Below are 20,057 nucleotides of genomic sequence, written 5' to 3'. Positions count from 1 at the left end.
GAGGGTGAGTCAGGGCCTAAGATCAAGCCGAAAGGCGTAGTCGATGGACAACAGGTGAATATTCTTGTACTACATTCTTCGATTTCTTTCGGAAGCCGTAAATAGCCAGGACATTGCTTTTGTGATACAAATATATATATGAGTTGAGAAATGTTTGTAATACTTGAGTCTCGAACTCGAGAAATCGTTCCAAATTTGAAATATTTGTGGCAAATAAATTGTAAGTTCTAACCTCTATGCATATATGCGTACATATATGTATGTACGTTCTATTCATAATCCTTATTTATTCTTGTTTCTAGAAATTCACATTAAATTTCGTCTTAGATCAGAATAATTTCCACCTCAAATTTCTTTTCAAACATCCTATTTTTCGTCAAAGTGAAACTTATTTGCATCAACAAACACGTCTCTTAGTTATATGAATCTTACGACGAAATTTACTTTAATTTAACGAATTCATTTTTTAAAGCCATGACTTCTCATATTATAAATTTATTTTTGCGTTGTCAACCATAAATTCAGTGGTATGGCAGCCTATATGAAAATTTCAATGAATATATAAATTTTATTTAATTTTTTTCGAATTGCACATGAATTTTATGCTATAATTCAACCCAAAAAAAAAAAATCGAAAAGGATCTTCATTGGAATTTTCAAAGTGAGTCTAATTTATTTACAAAATATTTGATTTATTATATTTTTGTTGTAACGGAATTCTAAAAATCTTGATTTAATTTCTAGCTATTGAATATTTCAATAACCGAGTTATTGTAGCTCAATATGAAATATTTTAGATGAAATTATTTTTATCCAAGTTCTATGATCACAAAAAATGAGGAGATTTTCAAGTTACAAAATGCTAACAATCTTAATTTTGATGATAACAAATTTTTTTGTTATGTTGCTAGCATATTTCATTAAGTGTGCATTGATAGGTGTCAAATTAAAGTGAAAGTTTGCTTAAATATAATTTTTGAAAAACTTAGTTTATGACGAGTTAAAGTATTTGATGATATCTCATAGCTCGATGATGTAAATGACTAACCACCAAAATTATTGAGTAGAAAACTCAAATTTCCACAAGTTATATTAAAAAAACTCAGTTGGTTCGATTGTTATCTAGGAAAAATATTAGTCGCAAGATCGATATGAAGAAATGAAACAACAATTAGCTCAATCCGATCAGTTATGCTATTTAGGTCATATATCTTAGCCCAATTATTCAAATAGAACGATTTAATATGAGTTACGAATTTAAGAAAATGATCTACAAATCATCTTCACAAATAAAATTTTAATCCCAATAAAAAAAGTTGATAAACTACGATGAAGTTGTTGGTTTTGCACTGAATAATGAACAATTTTTAGATTTCAGATAGTTTGATCCGTTAAACGTATCTCTCTCATACTAACTTAGAATATAGTGATTCTTGATTCCATAGAAATCTAAGAGAAAAAGGTACAATTTTTATGCTTATCCATTGCCTAGAAAATCGACGAATCAAGAGATATAATAAAAAAAAATAAAACATATCACTTTGAACAACTTAGATCAAACAAACATCTCAAGCTAATCAGATCAGCTCATATATCAACTCAATTTCAAAAAATGGTAAGAAATACAAATTTGACTGTTACAATCACAGAATCAGTACACAATCTTTTCAAATTTTCATATTCTTGCATCCAACGTCTATATCATTATTGGAGACCATAAATACAATATATTGAAGATTAATTATAAGTTTTGTAAAGAGATTCAAATCATAAATAACCTACTTGAAAAAATTAGCTAAATTATATCAAACTCAAGGTCCTTCATTAGAATGTTTAAAGTTTGCAAAATCTATTAAAAAATTCGATTTATTATATTTTATGTTAATAAATTAATGTGATAACACACATGCATTGAAACAAAATTCCATGTTTTGGTGGGATATCACCTTTCCCATTTCTCGTGAGCAATAAATCTCGTCTTTTGTGGAAGGACCATGCCCAAAGATAAGATGTGTCAGTCTCCCATGTCCAAAGGCCAAATTTCTTAATAATTGTTTGCCGACAAATTGAATGAACTAATATATATAATACTAGTGTTTGGGCATACCTATTATGTGTTTCGACTAGCAAATTTATAATTTTATCAAAAATTATAATAGTTCGTCATCGATTATTAACATGTTTATAGGTGGAATACAATGCTATCTAAAGTGGTTGAACAACTATATGTAGTGTATGATTTTATTACGACCGAGTCTCGAGCACGATATTTCATTTCAAAGTTGAGACCTTAATCTCGGGTTCGACATTCAATAGCAAAAACAGTTAGAATAAGTGTCCAACAAGTCAACTTGACGTATATTTTATTGATTATTGTGTAAAAAAATATTTATTTTAATAATATTTTATAGTTTTATCAAATTATGAGATTTATTTTATTTGTATACACATGAAAATTGTGTGGATAAATTCATTGAATGTATAATAGTACCATGACGTCCAGGGCCGTCTTAAGAAATTTGGAGGCCCTAGGCTATTTTTTTAGGTGAATGTTTTATATAATTTTTTTTAAAAATTAAATATACAAATATCACATAAAAAACTGATGATTAAATGCACATAATTAATCAACAGTATCTAATATGCTACATAAATTTATTTAATTATAGGAAATGACATATATAAAAAAAATCAAATAACAAAATGTTCATATTCTCCGCGCTTTTTGTTGCGCAAAATTGTCGACTAAATTATCGTAATCAAGCTTAGCTACCATCTTTTTCTCAATAGACAATATGGCCAAACCATTCAATCTATCGTAATCAAGCTTAGCTACCATCTTTTTCTCGTTTAATAGTGTAGATTTTCCGTTTTATTTGATATAAAAGTTAGGGTTAGAACTTTGGGAAAAGTGAAGAGAACGATCGATGATGGTAACTGTGAAGAAGATGAGATGAAACAATGAAATTTCAGAATATTAAGTTATATGAGTTTTTTTTTTCGGGCTTGATTTTCTTATTGATTAAGTCCACTTTCAAATTTAAAAAAGCCCAAAACTAAAGCCCTAATTATATTAGAGGCCCTAACAAAAAGAGAGGCCTTAGGCGGCTGCCTAGGGCGCCTACCCCTAGAGCCGGGTCTGATGACGTCTATCTCGCAACGTAGATCGTGAAATTCATTAGGCAAGAGTTCGGGTGGGGCTCCTTGGTCAACGATTAATCCCGGTGCAAGCGGAAATATGTGATCTATTCATACAACATTGTTTTCTTGCTTTTGTATATTCTAAATTTGTTTTTTTATAGATTCAACAGCATAAAACAAAGATACAATATTTGATCTATTCATACAACATTGAGACTAGTATTGGTAATGTTAATGTCACGTTTCATTTATATGGGCTTAGAGATGTTCAATCGTACATATGAGTAATCATATGTTGATTGCAATGAACGCCTTTTTTTAGGGCTTTTCAAGTGATTATCACTTATCGAGTGGATTAGTCTGCGATTATGATTTTACATGATTAGTCCTTCGACCCGAGACAATATAGTGGCTCTATCTACTAGCATTGCACTTTGATTCGTTTACTGACTCCATGATAATCATCTTATGGCGAAGTTGGGTATAGTTTTGACATATATAAGAGCCGATGAATTGTAGTCCGGGACTCACCGTTCACATACATGTGTGGATATCATATATGATCTGATGAGTTAATAGTGCAAGGAAAATCTGGTCAAAGTAAGACATGTGCATTATAGAAAGATATTTTCTTAGTTACACATACGATGCCACTATTATTACTGAAACATGCATCACATCGTTATTGAATTCATTTGCAACTCTTGATGTACCAATGGTTGCACATTTGATTGAGATATATGTATTGAAGGAATTGTATTACGATAACCATAACATACTGATTCTTGCAGGCACTATCAGTGATACATAGGATATCATAAAGTGATGTTACTAGGCGCTCTTATCATATTTTTATAGGTGCAATAAGAATTGAGTTATGAAGTTCTTCATCAAGAAGTTGGTGAAAAGAATGAGGCTAGATAGGATAAGTCCGAATAAAGATAAATGATTGTCTTGAATCACATTAAGTTGTAAACTAACAATCAGCTGTATTCACGAACCATTGAGTGTCACACACGTATTAAATTTTGTGTTTTCGTTGAGATAATCAAATTCAAGAAGTTGAATTTAATGATTAAGTTTGATATTAAATTAATATAAAATAAAAAAGATGAATAAATGGACAGTGAGACCCATAAATAATGAAGGACTTGTGTGACACGGTCTCACGGGTCGTATTTGTGAGACAGATCTCTTATTTGGGTCACCCATGAAAAAGTATTATTTTTTATGCTAAGAGTATTACTTTTTATTGTGAATATGGGTAGGGTTGACCCGTCTCACAGATTATGCTCCGTGATACGGTCTCACATGAGACCCACTCTTAAATGAATGTGAGTATGTATTAATAATGAGAAGGTGTTAATATAATGATTATGTGGCTCGCGGACCCCATACTTTTTGAAGAGATGAGATGTTAATAACATAGATTAGTGACTACGGATGCAGATACCCTTATTTATGTGAATCTTAAGACAAATTTATTTTAATTTAACGAATTCATTTTTTAAAGCCATGGCTTCTCATATTACAAATTTATTTTTGCGTTGTCAACCATTCAATTCAGTGGTATGGCAGCCTATATGAAAATTTCAATGAATATATATTTTTTATTTAATCATAATTACTTTAATCATGTAATGTAATGTCAAAAAGTTTAAAATACTACATGTGATCATGACTCAACATGGAATGTTTGAATAACTAGATCGGAGAATTATAATAAAAATCTAACTAGTACAAGTCCTAGTTAGACAATGAAACTTAGCAGATATTTTTTTGACAAGGTGAAAATTCAAAGTAAGAGTGCCACTATGATTCAAACATAAGACACCCATTATCATTCTAATTTAGAGTCCTAGTAGGAGTCTTAGTCCTAAAAATTACAAGTATAAAAATCCACGTCACATTAAGATGTTAGATTTTTTTTTTCTCGTATCACTACCAAAACTCGACCAACACACCTTACCCTGAAGGTCACGGGCAAACACCACTCCCATTGTCGTCCGCCTCCGCTGTACCGCTGTGGTTTTGCCATCTTCCGGTGACCAATTCTCAATGCAATATCTTGCCGAGTTTTCTAGTATAATATAGACAAGGAACTCAGTCTTCGATCGTGGATCAAATGAAGATAATTGAAAAAAGACGTTTGATACACTAGATTGTTCGTATGGATTTACATGAAGGGCTATCTCCGCTTAACATATGGAATATTTTAGTATTCAGTGTTTAAAATTGAAAGGTAGATATCACAAAACATCTTATGCATCGATTTGAATCATACGACGTGCAAGAATATTTTGATTGTCAAAACGAAAATATCTTTGAAAATTTTAAACTTCCGTTGGGTCTTGGAAACTTTAAAATAAAAAATTAAAACCTTGATGTTAGATAAACTATAAATTATCAAAAAAAAAAAATGGTATTTTATCATATGATACAAACATACATATTAAGAGAAAAGTTGAGGTTTAGGGGCGTCTTACATAATAAGCTAGTACTTTTACATTAAATTATTTGAATTATCATATTAAAAAAACGAATTATCGTTATCACCCAAATGTTACCGCAGTTAAGATCATGTGCACTTTTAATCTAGATTTTTGAAATCGTTTTCTTTCTTGTGTGTTTTCTTTATCATATGACACGATTATAAAAATTTTATTATCTAAATCAATATACAATTGAAGGATATTAAAATTAAGAATTTCATCTAATTTTTAGGTTGAAATGAATCAATGGATCCGTTTTGTCCAGAAAGTGAGCAAACATAATTGAGAAAGTAAAAAAAAAAGTTTGGGTCTTTTTCTAAATGGCTATATATAAAGTTCGATGAACAAGACAAAAATGGATGAACTTTACTTATGTTTGTCCGATAGATCGGCACACCAGTCCGAAACTCTCACCAATGATCAAAGAATAAAATTTAAACCCGATGATATGTAGCTCATCTGAAACCAATGTATTAAGTCTGAGATGACGTTTAAAGTTCAGGAACAAAATTTAGGTAAAATATCGTTTTTATTCGTATATATATTGAGGTGTGACATTTTTAGTCATGTACATTTTGTTGAATCAATTTTAGTCATTCTCGTCAAAATCATATATTTAAATGATTAATATAATTGTTAAATTTTTATAGTTAAATGGGTAAACACATGTGCATGTTTTTTAACCACATAGTTATAAAATTTAACATGGTATTAATCATTTAATTATATGATTCAGATGAAAAAGACTAAAATTGATCATCGACACGTTGTTTCGCCCGTGTATATCTCGAAAGGTTGAACAATTCAGTAACCTAAAACGCTTCTAAGTGTGTTGGAGGGGAATACAAATATAAGCAACGACACACTTGGATTTCGACCTTCGAAAAAATGATATCCAAGTTAGGTTGTGGCTTCGTTGATCGTAGAGGAACGCGGATTTGTGCCATTTCAAAGCAGCCTAGCTTGAACCCAATTTTGTTTGAGTAGGTCTCTTATGAGACGGTCTCATGAATCTTTATCTGTGAGACGAGCCAACTCGATCTACCGATATTCACAATAAAAAGTAATTCTCTTAGAATAAAAAGCGATATTTTTTCATGGATGACTCTCACAAAATACGATCCGTGAGACCGTCTTACACAAATTTTTATCATTTTGTTTTGATTTATAGAAAATAATTTCAAATATTTATCTAAAAATTCAATGTTCCTATTAAAGCGAAAATCTCGCCTATAAATCAATGAAATCGTCTTATAAAAAACATATTACAGCATATTCCAAGTCCAATCATATATTTATTGAAAAATTGGTGGTTTTCAATTCAATCAATGGATCGAGTAGGTGAGGAATAAATACATGCATGGTAGTACCCATTATTAAGCCTGACAATTTTGTCTATTTGTTTTCGTTTTAGAAAAAAATTATTCACTAACATAATTTTTCTGTGGTGAAATGAATAAATCTTAGTTCGGACTATTGATTTTATTAAATGAATTTCTCATGATGATGTAATAATTGTTAAAGTGTGATAATCATATTATTGTCTATTCAAAATAATATATGAATTATTCTTTTTAATTACATTTAAATGGAAATTTTAGTATAAGAAAATATTTAAAATTTATATTTTAAATGACAAATATGCTGAACGTATTTGGTATACCATTGACTAAACTTTTTAATGTGAAGTGTGAATTTCAAATTCTACTAAATTAAATTTATCCAAAGCAATGGGAATCAAGGATTTGAATTCGTCGATCTAATTTCACACCGCACCCTTAGAAAAAAATATATATTCATCAAATATATTTTTGTTAAAAAAAAATTATTCAATAAGGACTAAACTATTTTTATTTTATTCAGTTAATATAAGTAAACAAAGTTGTCGTGTGATGGGGGGAATTTGTCGGGGTACGTACGTTAAGCTTCTTAGTTTTAGGTCTATGCTTTTAAGGTTGTAAAAAAAATATTTATTTTATTTAATTATTAGTTGATTATTTTGAGTGCGGTAGGGTTAATTTTCTTTCAAAAAATTTAATTTGTAGAGGGAATAATTTGTTGAACCCAAAATCAAAGTATGTATCTTCTCCTTAGGTTGTGGGATGTTCATTCTAAATAACTACAAAGAAAATACACGAATTTGGTCGCCCCCAATTACAATTTCATAGTGTTTGGCAAAGAAAGATAGGGAATGTACCTTGTTGGTTTCTTTTCAGTGGGACTACCAATTTGTTATAATTAGATTTCGAATATCGTGTGTATAAATTATAATATAACATATGAAACTACTAATAGTAATAAGTAGATGAAATGAAATCTATATATCAAATACGACCTTAAAGCAAAATTGAAAAAAAAAAAAAAAGAAGATATTTTAGGTCATGCTAAAAGTGATTAGTCTAAGACTCGTGTTTTTTTCATAATATAGTAAATACTGTAAGTTTTTTATGAGACAGTATCACATATTTTTATTCTTGATAGATAATAAGTTATGCTTATGACATAAAAATAATATTTTTTTATGAATTATCCATGAGACCATCTCACAAAAATTTTTGTGTAATAAAAATATACAGAGCATTAGTTCACTGAAAATCCAAAACAAAAAAACTATGTTCTTTTAAAATATTTTCGATGGCATTCCCCTTGTTTTACACGTTCATTCCAGTGCACTAAGCATAGTCATCACGGATTATTCTTGTTTAACTCTCATCCGGAGTACATATAGATATTTCCAAATAAATACATCCTTTTTACTTAAATGAATCTTATTTTCTTCATAAATAACTGCAGCCAACAAAAGACAAGAACACTAAATCAAGTCTACTAGCTATGAGTCACACCCAACTAGGGGAGACATCCAAACTTTTTTGTCCAAAGGGCTGACTTTAAAGTACGAACGGTGGATCACAAATCACAATCCAATTTTGTTTTGTTAAAATGCTAGCACACGCATATTCTTTTATACTAGTTCAAATAAATGTATCTTGTTCAGATGATTTACAAAAAAATGTACGGCAAACAAACGAGATCTGCTTCAACCAGCCGATGACTTGTAACTCATCTGACACCAAAATCAAGTTTGTAACGAGATCTCAGGTTCGAAAACCAATTATAACAATACCCTCTCCCAACTCCAAAAAAATAATAATAATAACTGATTCAACCACATGACATTCTTTTTTAACAGCTACCAGACAAGTCCCGACTCTTTTTAGTTCATCTTTGCCCTCGAGAAGTCCATCTCCGGATGCTGCAAATTATGCAAATTTTTTATCAGTAAGTTTCTTTGAGTTCAAAAGTCGGAAATATGTGGAAAAGTATGATGTGATCGAGAATGATAATCTAGTGTTTACCTCAGCCATGAATTTCTTCAATATATCTTGTTTCTGCATCTCATCGCTCGTCGGGAGGCCCCTTTGTTTCTGCTGTTGGTCAAACTGCAGAATAAATTTTCAAGACACCAAGTAAAAGTTGAACGGTTAGTAGCAGTACGAAGGATTTTGAAGCCTGAACAAGTATGCAGGCAGAGCTAAACGCAAAGGCCATCTAAACAGAGGGGGTTAGGACATTATACAATACGCAATGGCACATAAAACGCGTCAAAACCTCTTCTACGGGACAAGATACTTAAACCAGCCATATTTTGCAAGACAAGACTTGTTAACATACGGCATAAGATACTCGAACCAAGTAAATTCAAAGGAGAACACATAAGATGGTAAATAATCTTAGGGTCAAAGACTTAAAATGCATCAAAGCAAGCCATGGTAGATCGATAATTCAAAATTTGTGGCCTCTTATCACTCTATGGGCACTAACTTGCGCACCAGCCTTACAAGTCCAACCAACACAAGAAGAAACCAACCAACTAGCTCAAGCGGTTGTCACTGGGTTTTCAAGGAAAGGTCATCTGTTAAAGCCATTTACCATCATTTTCTCCACTGTTGACCGTGTTTCTGGGTCCAAATCAGACAACTTGCTGTTTTCAGGCCCAACTTTTTAGATGTCAACCTCTGGCTCACCCTTCACCAAGTACTTCCACCCTTCCATCTGGTTCTGTTTTGTTAGGAGAATGGAGACAGATTTCTGGTCCTCTGCAAGTAGATGAATTATTAACGGGCTGCTGGTTGCTGGTTATCGAATGCTTAATGCATGTGATAACCACAAGAACATCATATGTGTGAGCTATATTGCCTACCTAAACTCCAGAAGCAATCCTCAACCTTGACTGGATGAAACAGGTCTCCCTGCAGATGGATAAAACAAGAATAAGTACTAAGAACGACAAGAACAGCCAACCAGGATAGACATGCAACATAAGAATGAAGACACACTTACTTCAATCACTGGGGGTTGACCTTTGAGCCCAACTTTGATGTATTGTTTCTTTATTTCACATACAATAAACCTTGACTTAGTACCGGAAGGAACAGAAACAGTAATGTTAACCTCCTGCAAAGATTGACCCCAACAATACTTCTCCATATCAAGCCCATTACCCTTGTTAGGTGCTGTTCAGTAATAAGTAAGCTGTTAGCAACCAAGATAATATTGTCTTAAATAAAAGTAAGAAAAATTAGTAAAAACTAAAGACTATAAAAAGCATTTGGATTTACTCAAACAAAAAGAATTCTGTCTCCTTCGACCTATGTTCACAACAAACATTAAGATTACCAACTCATATTTCAGTTCAACGAGTGACTGATTTACAAGTAGTTTACTTTTTGTCTTCCTTATAAAAATTATGTTCCCATTTGAGTCAAAAAGGAATCTTTTAAGTCCAAAAATGCAACTCTCTGATGCACCATTTCACCCCGTTGCAATCAGAGGCAGCCCCAACAGAGGCGATATCAACCACCCCTTCCAGGAAATCCAGTGACCACCCCTAGATGCAACAGCCCCATCATATGAAGCTATCTAAACTGTTATCCATTTCATTAGTATGTTAAACCTCTACGTTTCATAATTATCCCAAAAAAAAAAAAGAAAATTACTTTGATGATTAATCAGTTGAATAGAACTCAGCTCTTGGCCTTCTCAAACATGCTAGTTGACCAATTAGCAAAATCCAGCTCGTTCACCCACTCCGATCTGTTTTTACTCAAAAAGCGTTGCAGATTATCGAAAATCTCTAAACAAAAACAAGACACCAAAAACAGATTGTTGTTTAGATAAATCCAAAATCACCGTGTCATGCACAAGAAAAAGGTACAATTGATGAATGAAAAATCACCAAATCACGCAAAAAAAACGTTTTTAAGCAAGAAACCAAACCATATGAGCTTTTAAAAAAAACACTATACAGGAAGTAAACTTGTAGTATGAACAATTCAACAAAAGACATACCACGAGGACCTTTCCCCTCTTCCACTTTAATCTCAACCGTTTCTTCCTACTTTTCGACAGCCGGTGGAGGCGGAGCCGATGTTGCCTCCTTCACCTTTTTCTCAATCTTACCACCATTGCCTTCAGATTTGACTTCCTTCCTCTTCCTCCTCTCCGCCTCCACTTTATCTCTCACCATTTTCACCACCGCATTAACATCACTCACCAGCGAATCGCTCTTAAACAAATCACTCTCCTTTGCGACGAATTCAAACACCTTCTCCAAAAACCCCAACGGATTCGATGGTTCTAAAGCAGCGGTAAACGGCTTTTCCGGTGGTACCGCCGATGTCGTCGGCTTGCTGTGGATATCCTCTTCGAATTCCGAGAGTATAGCCATGATCGATTCGAATCCAGAATTTAGTCAAACAGGGTTTTGCGAATCCGTTATTTGGCGAATCTTCAGCTAACTTGAGTCAGAAGTTCAATCGAACTTCGAAGGCTGAGGAAAATTCTGGAAGATAATATGTGGGCTTGCAGTCCACTAATCCCAGGCCCAAATGTAATTCTCTTAAATCATTGGGCTTGGCTCTCAATAAGTAGCCTGGAACAACTTTCAGTTTTAAAGAAAGGCCCAGTTTCCATTTGTTGTTTAACAAATTAAGTTTTTTTCGTTAATCACAAAAATTCTCCATTAAGACGATTTCAAAATTTAAATATCCCATGCATTTTTTTTTTAAAAAAATTGCGTAATTAGCCTAAGCGGGCAAGAAAATACTAAAAAACACGAAAAATGGTGATTTCTTCCGTGTAACAATGTTAGAAAAATACAAATATCTTTCTCGGAGTTTTAGAATAAGCAACAAACTCTATTAATTCACGCGACTATTTAAATCATGTTATGATTGTCGATTATTTATAGTTTATCTGACAACAAGATTTTATGTTTGAAACGAGGTTTCGATTTCAAAATCCAGTTATAACAAATTCTTTTCACTCTCAAAAAAAAATAAAAATAAATAAATATTCTAATAAAATTAAGAAAAATGATTTCTATGGGCTTGTAAATAAAATAATTGTACCTCTGAACCAAAGTCAAGTCTTTTGGGTGGGGACTGAGGAAGGACAGACAAGAAAAACAAGCGCACTTATCAAATCAATTCATTTTGACTTTTAAATGATTTCTGATGTGGAAATATATTAATAATTAAAATAAAAAAAAATATGGGCCATTCATTTCTGTCGACTGATCGATATAACTTATAAGCTTTATGACTCAATAATTTTATCGTTTTCATAAAATATTGATGTATGAAGAGATTAACGAATGACATTGGAGAATATTCATATTATTTTTTAATTTTTTTTACTAGACTTATGATAAAAATTTCAGTGTTTTGGTATAAGAGTTTCTTTGATACATATTTCAAACAACTTGTGATTGTAATGAACAAATGTTGGGATGAATTGTTAGATCATGTGCATTTAAATTTCTATACATTTTGATTGAAATGAATTGTTCGTATTGTTGGTATATGAGATGCTTAACATTTAACTTGTTTTTTATGCATGAATTTTTTTTATGGAGAATTATTGGAAGTGGGAGGATGATAAAAAAATTGAGATAATGCATCCAACTATTTTATGCATGAAGACAAGCATGGTTTGTCACGCTCTCAGTTCGGGTCTTAGCTTGCGTGATTGTACAATGAGCTCCTATAGTAACTATTTCGAATTCGTCATCGCTTTACAAAAATAATTAATACAAGTTGTTATAGAAGTCCATTGTAGCTCATTATAAACTAATTTTAAACCTTTAATTTTTACAATGCGGGACAAGAGATATCACAATCACACATCCTTCGGAACATGATGTCCTCGTCACGACCTGACCCATCAATCCACCAACGTCGAGATCTAGAGGTGATTTCTACATGTTCAAGAGGTGACTCCCATCATGTAGTACTTTGCCCCGCATGTTCAAGAGGTGGCTCCAATGCACGTAACACTTAGTCCCCACATAGCACTTATTTCTCTGTGTTCGTTGCACGTGATCATCTCTGATATCATTCTGTTACGTCCCGAGCTTGGGCTCACACCTACATGACTGTACAATGGGTTCCTATAGCAACTATTTCGTATTCATCTTCATTTTATGAAAATGACTAACTTAAGTTGCTATAAAAGTCTATTGTAGCCCATTATAAAGCAATTTTAAACCTTTAATTTTTACCATGTGAGACAAGAGATATCGCATTGTTTAATTGTGAGAGGTTTTTATAAGTTCATAATAATTCGTATATTTGCTATCATATTTCCCTTTCCTCCCACTTTATACATGTTTAATTAATGTTTTATGATATTGGAGTAAATTTTGGCTAAAAATGATGATTTTTTTTTTTTTAGATTTGAAATTTTCGTGATGAAGTTTTAAAAGAAATACCAAATTGAAGAAGTCTTCAAACAAAACGTGACCGTGACTGCTTCGCAAATGCATAGAGTAGCTCGAAATTTATGATAAAAAATCATATTTTAGGGATCATAATAGTGGTATTTGATTCATGCGATATTTTGGAGACAGAATGAAACTTTTATTATTGATATAAAGAAAAATTTGATTTTTATTATAGATAGACACAATCCTTCCATAGTAGAATTAGGTTTTCATTTTTGAATTCATTTTTGTCTCTATCATCTCTCTCAACCCATACGTCAAAGACTATAATCAATCACTCCCAGACTCTGTGCTAAGTTTTTACTAAGAGAATGAGGCACATGAATATTTTCATATTTTCTCCACAATTCTAAGTTAAGTTTTTACTCTGATTCAGATGATATTTCAATTATTTCAATTTTATCGATATGAGATTTCGTGCTTAATTTAGTATTTTTGTTTGTTACAAGTATTTGTTGATGTATGATTTTATACACTTATCTATGAATTCAGTGATATGTAATTGTCGTAAATGATTGATACGTGAGCAATGATAGATTATGTATGTTGTCATATCATATCATATTTGGTCTAAATAAATAACCAAAACTGGAATCTATCAATTGCAGTTATCTCGATTGTTAGATTTTATGATTAATTGTTTTCACAAAACGAAAATGCTACATTTAATTGATATGGAATACTATTGTGTCCAGTTGATTGCTCATAAGTTTTGACTGGATGTTGGGTTTGGTCAATTAAATTATGAGAACAAAAGAATTTTAGTGGTTATCTATGTAATTCTAAGGTTAATTGCTTGGAATAACATGAATAAATAATATTTTAGTCAACGACTAGTGATACAATTGAATAATGGACCCCTTGAATCTGAACTCGATAAAATTGAATTTTAGTCAACGACCAGTTGATTGCCCATAAGAAATAATTTTTTTTCCCTACAATTCAAAATTGTGTGATTCAAAATTTTGTAAATCTTGAAATAATCAATAGCCCTGTCGTACCGGAAATTTGGTGAAGATAATATATCAAGTTGTAACATCATTGCTAAACAACATGTTGGGTGCAATAATTGTCCTTGCTTGGTAGAGCAATCGAACCATGGTGCTTGTGTTGTTGTGCGGTTTAAAAGATTTGAGTTGCACCATTACCACTAGCTATAGCTTTTGGTAAAGCGGTAAGCACTCGGTCCTACAATTGGTATCAGAACCAAGGTCACGGGTTCGATTCCCTTTGATTGCAAGGAGTGCAATTATTGGGAGGGAGATTGTTGGGTGCAATAATTGTCCTTGCTTGGTAGAGCAATCGAACCATGGTGCTTGTGTTGTTGTGCGGTTTAAAAGATTTGAGTTGCACCATTACCACTAGCTATAGCTTTTGGTAAAACGGTAAGCACTCGGTCCTACACAACACTACTTTGTTATTGACCTTTTACATTTTCATAATAAATTTCCTAAAAAATGATAATTCTAATTAATTAGGATACAAACATTTGTAAATATGATTGAAAAAGCATGTTATTAGCTATTAATTTGTGTCCCCCACCATCATAGAAAATAGCACGTGTTCATTTAATATCATGTTGGATCAACCATGCAATATTCTTACATTATTGTCCCTTTTCTATAAAAAAAAAAATATATTCATCATTAATCGTTCAAATCACAAAATTGATAAAATAAATATATAACCAAAGATGAAAAAAAAAATTAACGGGAGAAAAATAATTTTTTACCATCAATACTGAATAAGAAAAAAGGTAAAAAATTTATGGAATCGATTTTCTCTATTACATGTAATTATTATCATTGTTTATATGTTATTGTGTTAGTCTGATGACTTATTTAATATACATCAAGATTACAATCTTTATCTATCATCATAAAATAAAATGAAAATTATTTTCTTATATTACATATTTTTTAAATTTTCTAATTTTTTTCCCAAATTATTCCATTGGTGTTTGAGTCTCTTGATTTGGTCATGGATTTGATGGACAATTAACACCCTACCTTTCTTCTCTCCCAAATACAAACCCCACTGGATTATTAATTTTGTGAAAATATAATAATTAAGAATAATTAATATACAATAGTTACCTTGAAAATTTGAAGTGGCGGTCTACATTAGGGATGGTAATTTTTTAGGTAGATTTAAGGTTTTGGAAAAAAAAAAACCTGAAATGAGGTGAGCATGAGAATATCATTTTTATCTCTGGACCAGTCATACAGTCCTCATATCAATACTATTGATAATAATAATGATTTTTCTTAATAATTAACACACAAAAAAATTCAAATTCATAACTTTCAAATCTCGTTTATGATTCAATTTGTCACCGCATGATAATGATTTGGTTTCACTTTTTTTTGTTTATTAAAACCGTAATAAATTATAAATGTTTGTATTGTTTTAGTAATATTACTATTAATATATGTAATTGAATTATTGTATCTATATTCTTTAAGTGAATTTGAAAACTTTTTTTTGTTCATTTAACCGATATTTGAAATAGTGATGGAGATAGTGATTTAATTCACGTCAGGTCGGGAATGATGATGACAAATCCGACTCACCTCATCACAATTTCTAAATTATTTGAAGCGATGATGAGGGCTAGGATGAAGATTTAATGTGCACGAAGTCGGGACGAGAGTTTTCAGGTCAATTACACAGAATCGGGTATGAGGACCTTACGAGAACTTAATCACCGCAAAGAATAAACGAGGAATCTCCGATTAGAAAAAAAAAAAAAAAACGGAGAATGGAGCTAGAATGGGGAAGACATCTTTGTCCCAGTGTCATCCCTATTCTGAATGACCAAAAATTAGCTCCATCCAAAGAGCAATCCAAGTATTATGTCTCTCACATGTAAAATATGTAAGTGACATTATTCGTGTTTGCTATAATTTTAACTCTGTTTTTTTTCTTAATTTAGCAGAAAAATAAATCTTTTTTTGGTGAGCATAAATAATTTAGAATAAAAATCGTAAATATAACGAAGATATTTATTTGTCAGTGAAAAATGTGAATGAATTTAAATATTACATATATCTTATAACTAATTAGTTTCGGTTTTGAATTTGAGATCATTTTAGTGATGCATATACTTTTGTTTTTGTACCGTCGAGGCAAACATTTAGATATTTTCAAGATCTGTAGTATTTTTCATAATATAATTTGATATATTTTTAGCCTTTGAATCGTCGATACATGATATAAATTTCATTAAAATATAAGAGACTCACGTCAGTCTACTTCACATTGAGTATAGATGCAAATAATTGAACCATTTCACTTTATTGACAGTAATATAATTAAGTAAAGAGGATATTTCAAAACTTTGGGTCATTTTCAAATTCAATATTGCCACCTATTCGTTTGGGAAACTGATTTATTAAGTAGGGTTTATGCAAATGTTCATAATGGAAAATGAAGAAGTCGTTTCGTACGTGTTTGAATAGAGTATTTATTGCAAAAGCTGTGATTTATTGTAAAATATGAAAAATAACTACGTATAATATATATATATATATATATATATATATATATATATATATATATATATATATATATATATATATATATATATATATATATATATATTATATATATATATGAGGGTTGTTACTCTGCACCCAAGGGTGCAGGGTAACCGCGCACAGCTGTCGTCCACATGTGCATTTTTTTTTTAAAACAACGTTTAGCGACGGTTTTTAAGAATCCGTCGCCAATAGAGACGGATTTTAAAACACCGTCGCTAAACGTCTAATTTTTTTTTAAAAAACCGGACAGAGGGGGACAGAGGGCCGAGAGGCGTTCACAAAATCGATTCTCCCGTCCAACCCACCGCCCCACAACACAGAAAAGTTTGAGAGAAACTCGAGCTTTTAAATTCCTTTTTATTCATAAAATTGTGAGGTTTCAAGCAAACTGTGCTTTTGAGGCGCACGGAAAAATTTTTTTTGAGCCGCACTTACATTCACACATACATCGAACCAAATTTTTATTTCTAACAACTTCGATTTACATTCACGCACATATTTTTATACCCGAGGTTTTCTAACACATTCACGCACAAATTCTACCGAGAGTGATAAATTTTCCGACAACATCGAGTTACCTTCGGATTTGAGGCGCACGGAAAAACCTTGCACGAGATCTCCAGATTTGCCTTCAGTTGAACCTCACTTTTCTGTGTTGTGTTTCTCTCAAACTTTTCTGTGTTGTGGGCGGTAGGTTGAACGGGAGAATCGATTTTGTGAATGTCCCTCTTCCCCTCTGTCCGGCTTTTTTTAAAAAAAATTAGACGTTTGGGGCCGTTTTACTAGATGCCGTCGCTATTAAAAAACCGTCGCTAAACGTTGTTTAAAAAAAAAGAAAATGCATATGTGGGCGTCATCTCAGCTGTCGCCCACGATTACCCTACACCCTTGGGTGCAGGGTAACAATCCTCTATATATATATATATATATATATATATATATATATATATATATATATTATACTTTCTCCAACCAAAATGGGATTTTTCCAAGCTCACATTTACACCCTTAACTACTGTGGAAAGAAGGAAAGAAAAGTCAAATGTTGTACAATTATTAATAATATATCGTACCGGATATTATTACGTAATAAACGATCGGATATTATAATAATTAAATTTAAATGTTTGTATATATAAAATTTTTCGAATTCAACCTTACTCCATTTTTAAATGTTTTATATTTCACTAAATTATTTATCTATATCATTGTTACTCGCATAAATATGAAAATATTTAATCTGTAGGCACTCTCTATTTAAAGAAATAAAATAAAATGCTCGACGGGAAACATCATATTTTAAAAGTCGTAATAATCAAAATCATATATTATTATTATTATGTATTATTTGTGAACAAATCATCATTTTATTTCATGAAAGCTATTGTACAGCTATTGTGGAGACACAAACGAGAATGGATAAAAGAAATGCAAACGTTACTACACATAAATATTGCCATTTTATGTCGTTAATAACTAAAATAAACTTGATTACCTTGATTTTCAGATTATTATATTAGTTCGAAAGCTTACTTAATATACATAAAAAAATATGATGATTGCAGATTCATATGTTATAAAAAATATAATAACTAATAATTATATTCGCGAGAAATCACTATCTTATAGCTCGTGTTTTTTGTACGTACTATATAAAATATATAAATTGTCATTTCATTATCATCTTCTTTGCAGCCTGTCATGTTTCTAATCGAGAAAAACATTTAAATATGAGAAACGGGAAGTCTTAGGACACCATAAATCATCGCCACTTAGTGTTAGTGACTGTTTTAGCGATGTTTTTTTTTATTTCTTCTTGAAAATTTTTGAGTTTCGGAATGCTAACAATTTTAATTTTAATTATAATAAAACTTGTTATTGTGTTTTTAACATATTTACTCAAATGTGTAGTTGTTTGTTCAAGTTAGAAGTTTTGGATGCTGAAATCTGAAATCAACAAGGCTGAATTCAACGGACCTTAAATCAGCAGTGCTTAGTTCAACCCCGCAGAATTTGCAGTCATATCCAGCACATCAAAAATCAATAGTGTTGTAATCATGAGTGTCGAAAAAAATAGATCCCAAAATACAACAAAGCCCAAATCTGCAGAAATAGTTAATGAAAACCAGTAGATGTTGTAATCAGAACCTACTGCAACCATTAGACAACCAGTAGCTGCTGCATCCAATAGAGACCAAAATCAATAGTAGACGAGGAAAGTGGCCAGAAGCACGAATACGATCGTTTCAATATTAGAAACAATAGAGAAAATTTACCAGCGGTCTTTTTCTTGTATCGAATGCTTATATCATTGTTGGATGTTATAAATATAATAATTTGAAGATCAAATAGAACCTTTTGAAGGGGATTCAAACCATGATCATCCTCCTACATGAAAAAAGTAGTCAGAATAAGAGCAAGCCAAAATGTGAAGATACATTTGAGATATATACATTTAAAGGATTATATCCTCAAATATATACATGAAAGTTGAGTTTCAAAGTTTAGATGAGTGAGTTTTCACACAAAGACATTAAAAATTGTATTTGTAATTTTTCACAAGAGACGTTAATCAATATGCAGATTGTGAAGTTACAGTCTACAATCTAGTGTGTTATGAGTTTAAATTAAGCAAAAAATATGCGCTAAATTGAAATGAATATAATTTGTATCAAAGTTGTAAAAATCAAAGTCTTCTAGCGATATCTTTCTAGGTGGAAGAAAGGATGACATAGGGTTGTTATTATATTGTATTTACTTATTGCTACTGTTTTTAAGATGCATTGTCGAAGCATTTTATGTGTTCTTCAAATATGAAAATATTGCATACAAATTTTTATTGTATTTCTAACATTTTTGCTTAAGTGTATAGTTGCTTGTTCAAGTTGAAAGTTTTGGATACTGAAATACGAATCAGCAGGCTGAATTCAGCGGACCTTAAATCGGCAACACATAAATCAACACCACAGATTCAACAGATATATCCAGCACATCAGAAATCAATAGTGCTGAAAAGCAGTAGACTCCAAAATGCAGTAGAACTTAAACTAGTAGAGATGAATACTGAAAATCATTAGATGCTGCAACCAATAGACAACG

General features: G+C 31.5%; 1 pseudogene; it reads right to left on the bottom strand.

Annotated features, from left to right (window-relative positions):
* Nucleotides 1-8,666: 8,666 nt before the first annotated feature.
* Nucleotides 8,667-11,470, bottom strand: LOC140840995 (protein BOBBER 1-like; annotated as a pseudogene).
* Between the last annotated feature and the right edge of the window lie 8,587 nt (nucleotides 11,471-20,057).

The sequence above is a fragment of the Primulina eburnea genome, chromosome 9 (genome assembly GCF_022965805.1).
Source record: "Primulina eburnea isolate SZY01 chromosome 9, ASM2296580v1, whole genome shotgun sequence".
Classification (NCBI taxonomy): Eukaryota; Viridiplantae; Streptophyta; class Magnoliopsida; order Lamiales; family Gesneriaceae; genus Primulina; species Primulina eburnea.
This window is presented reverse-complemented; position numbering and strand designations above follow the sequence as displayed.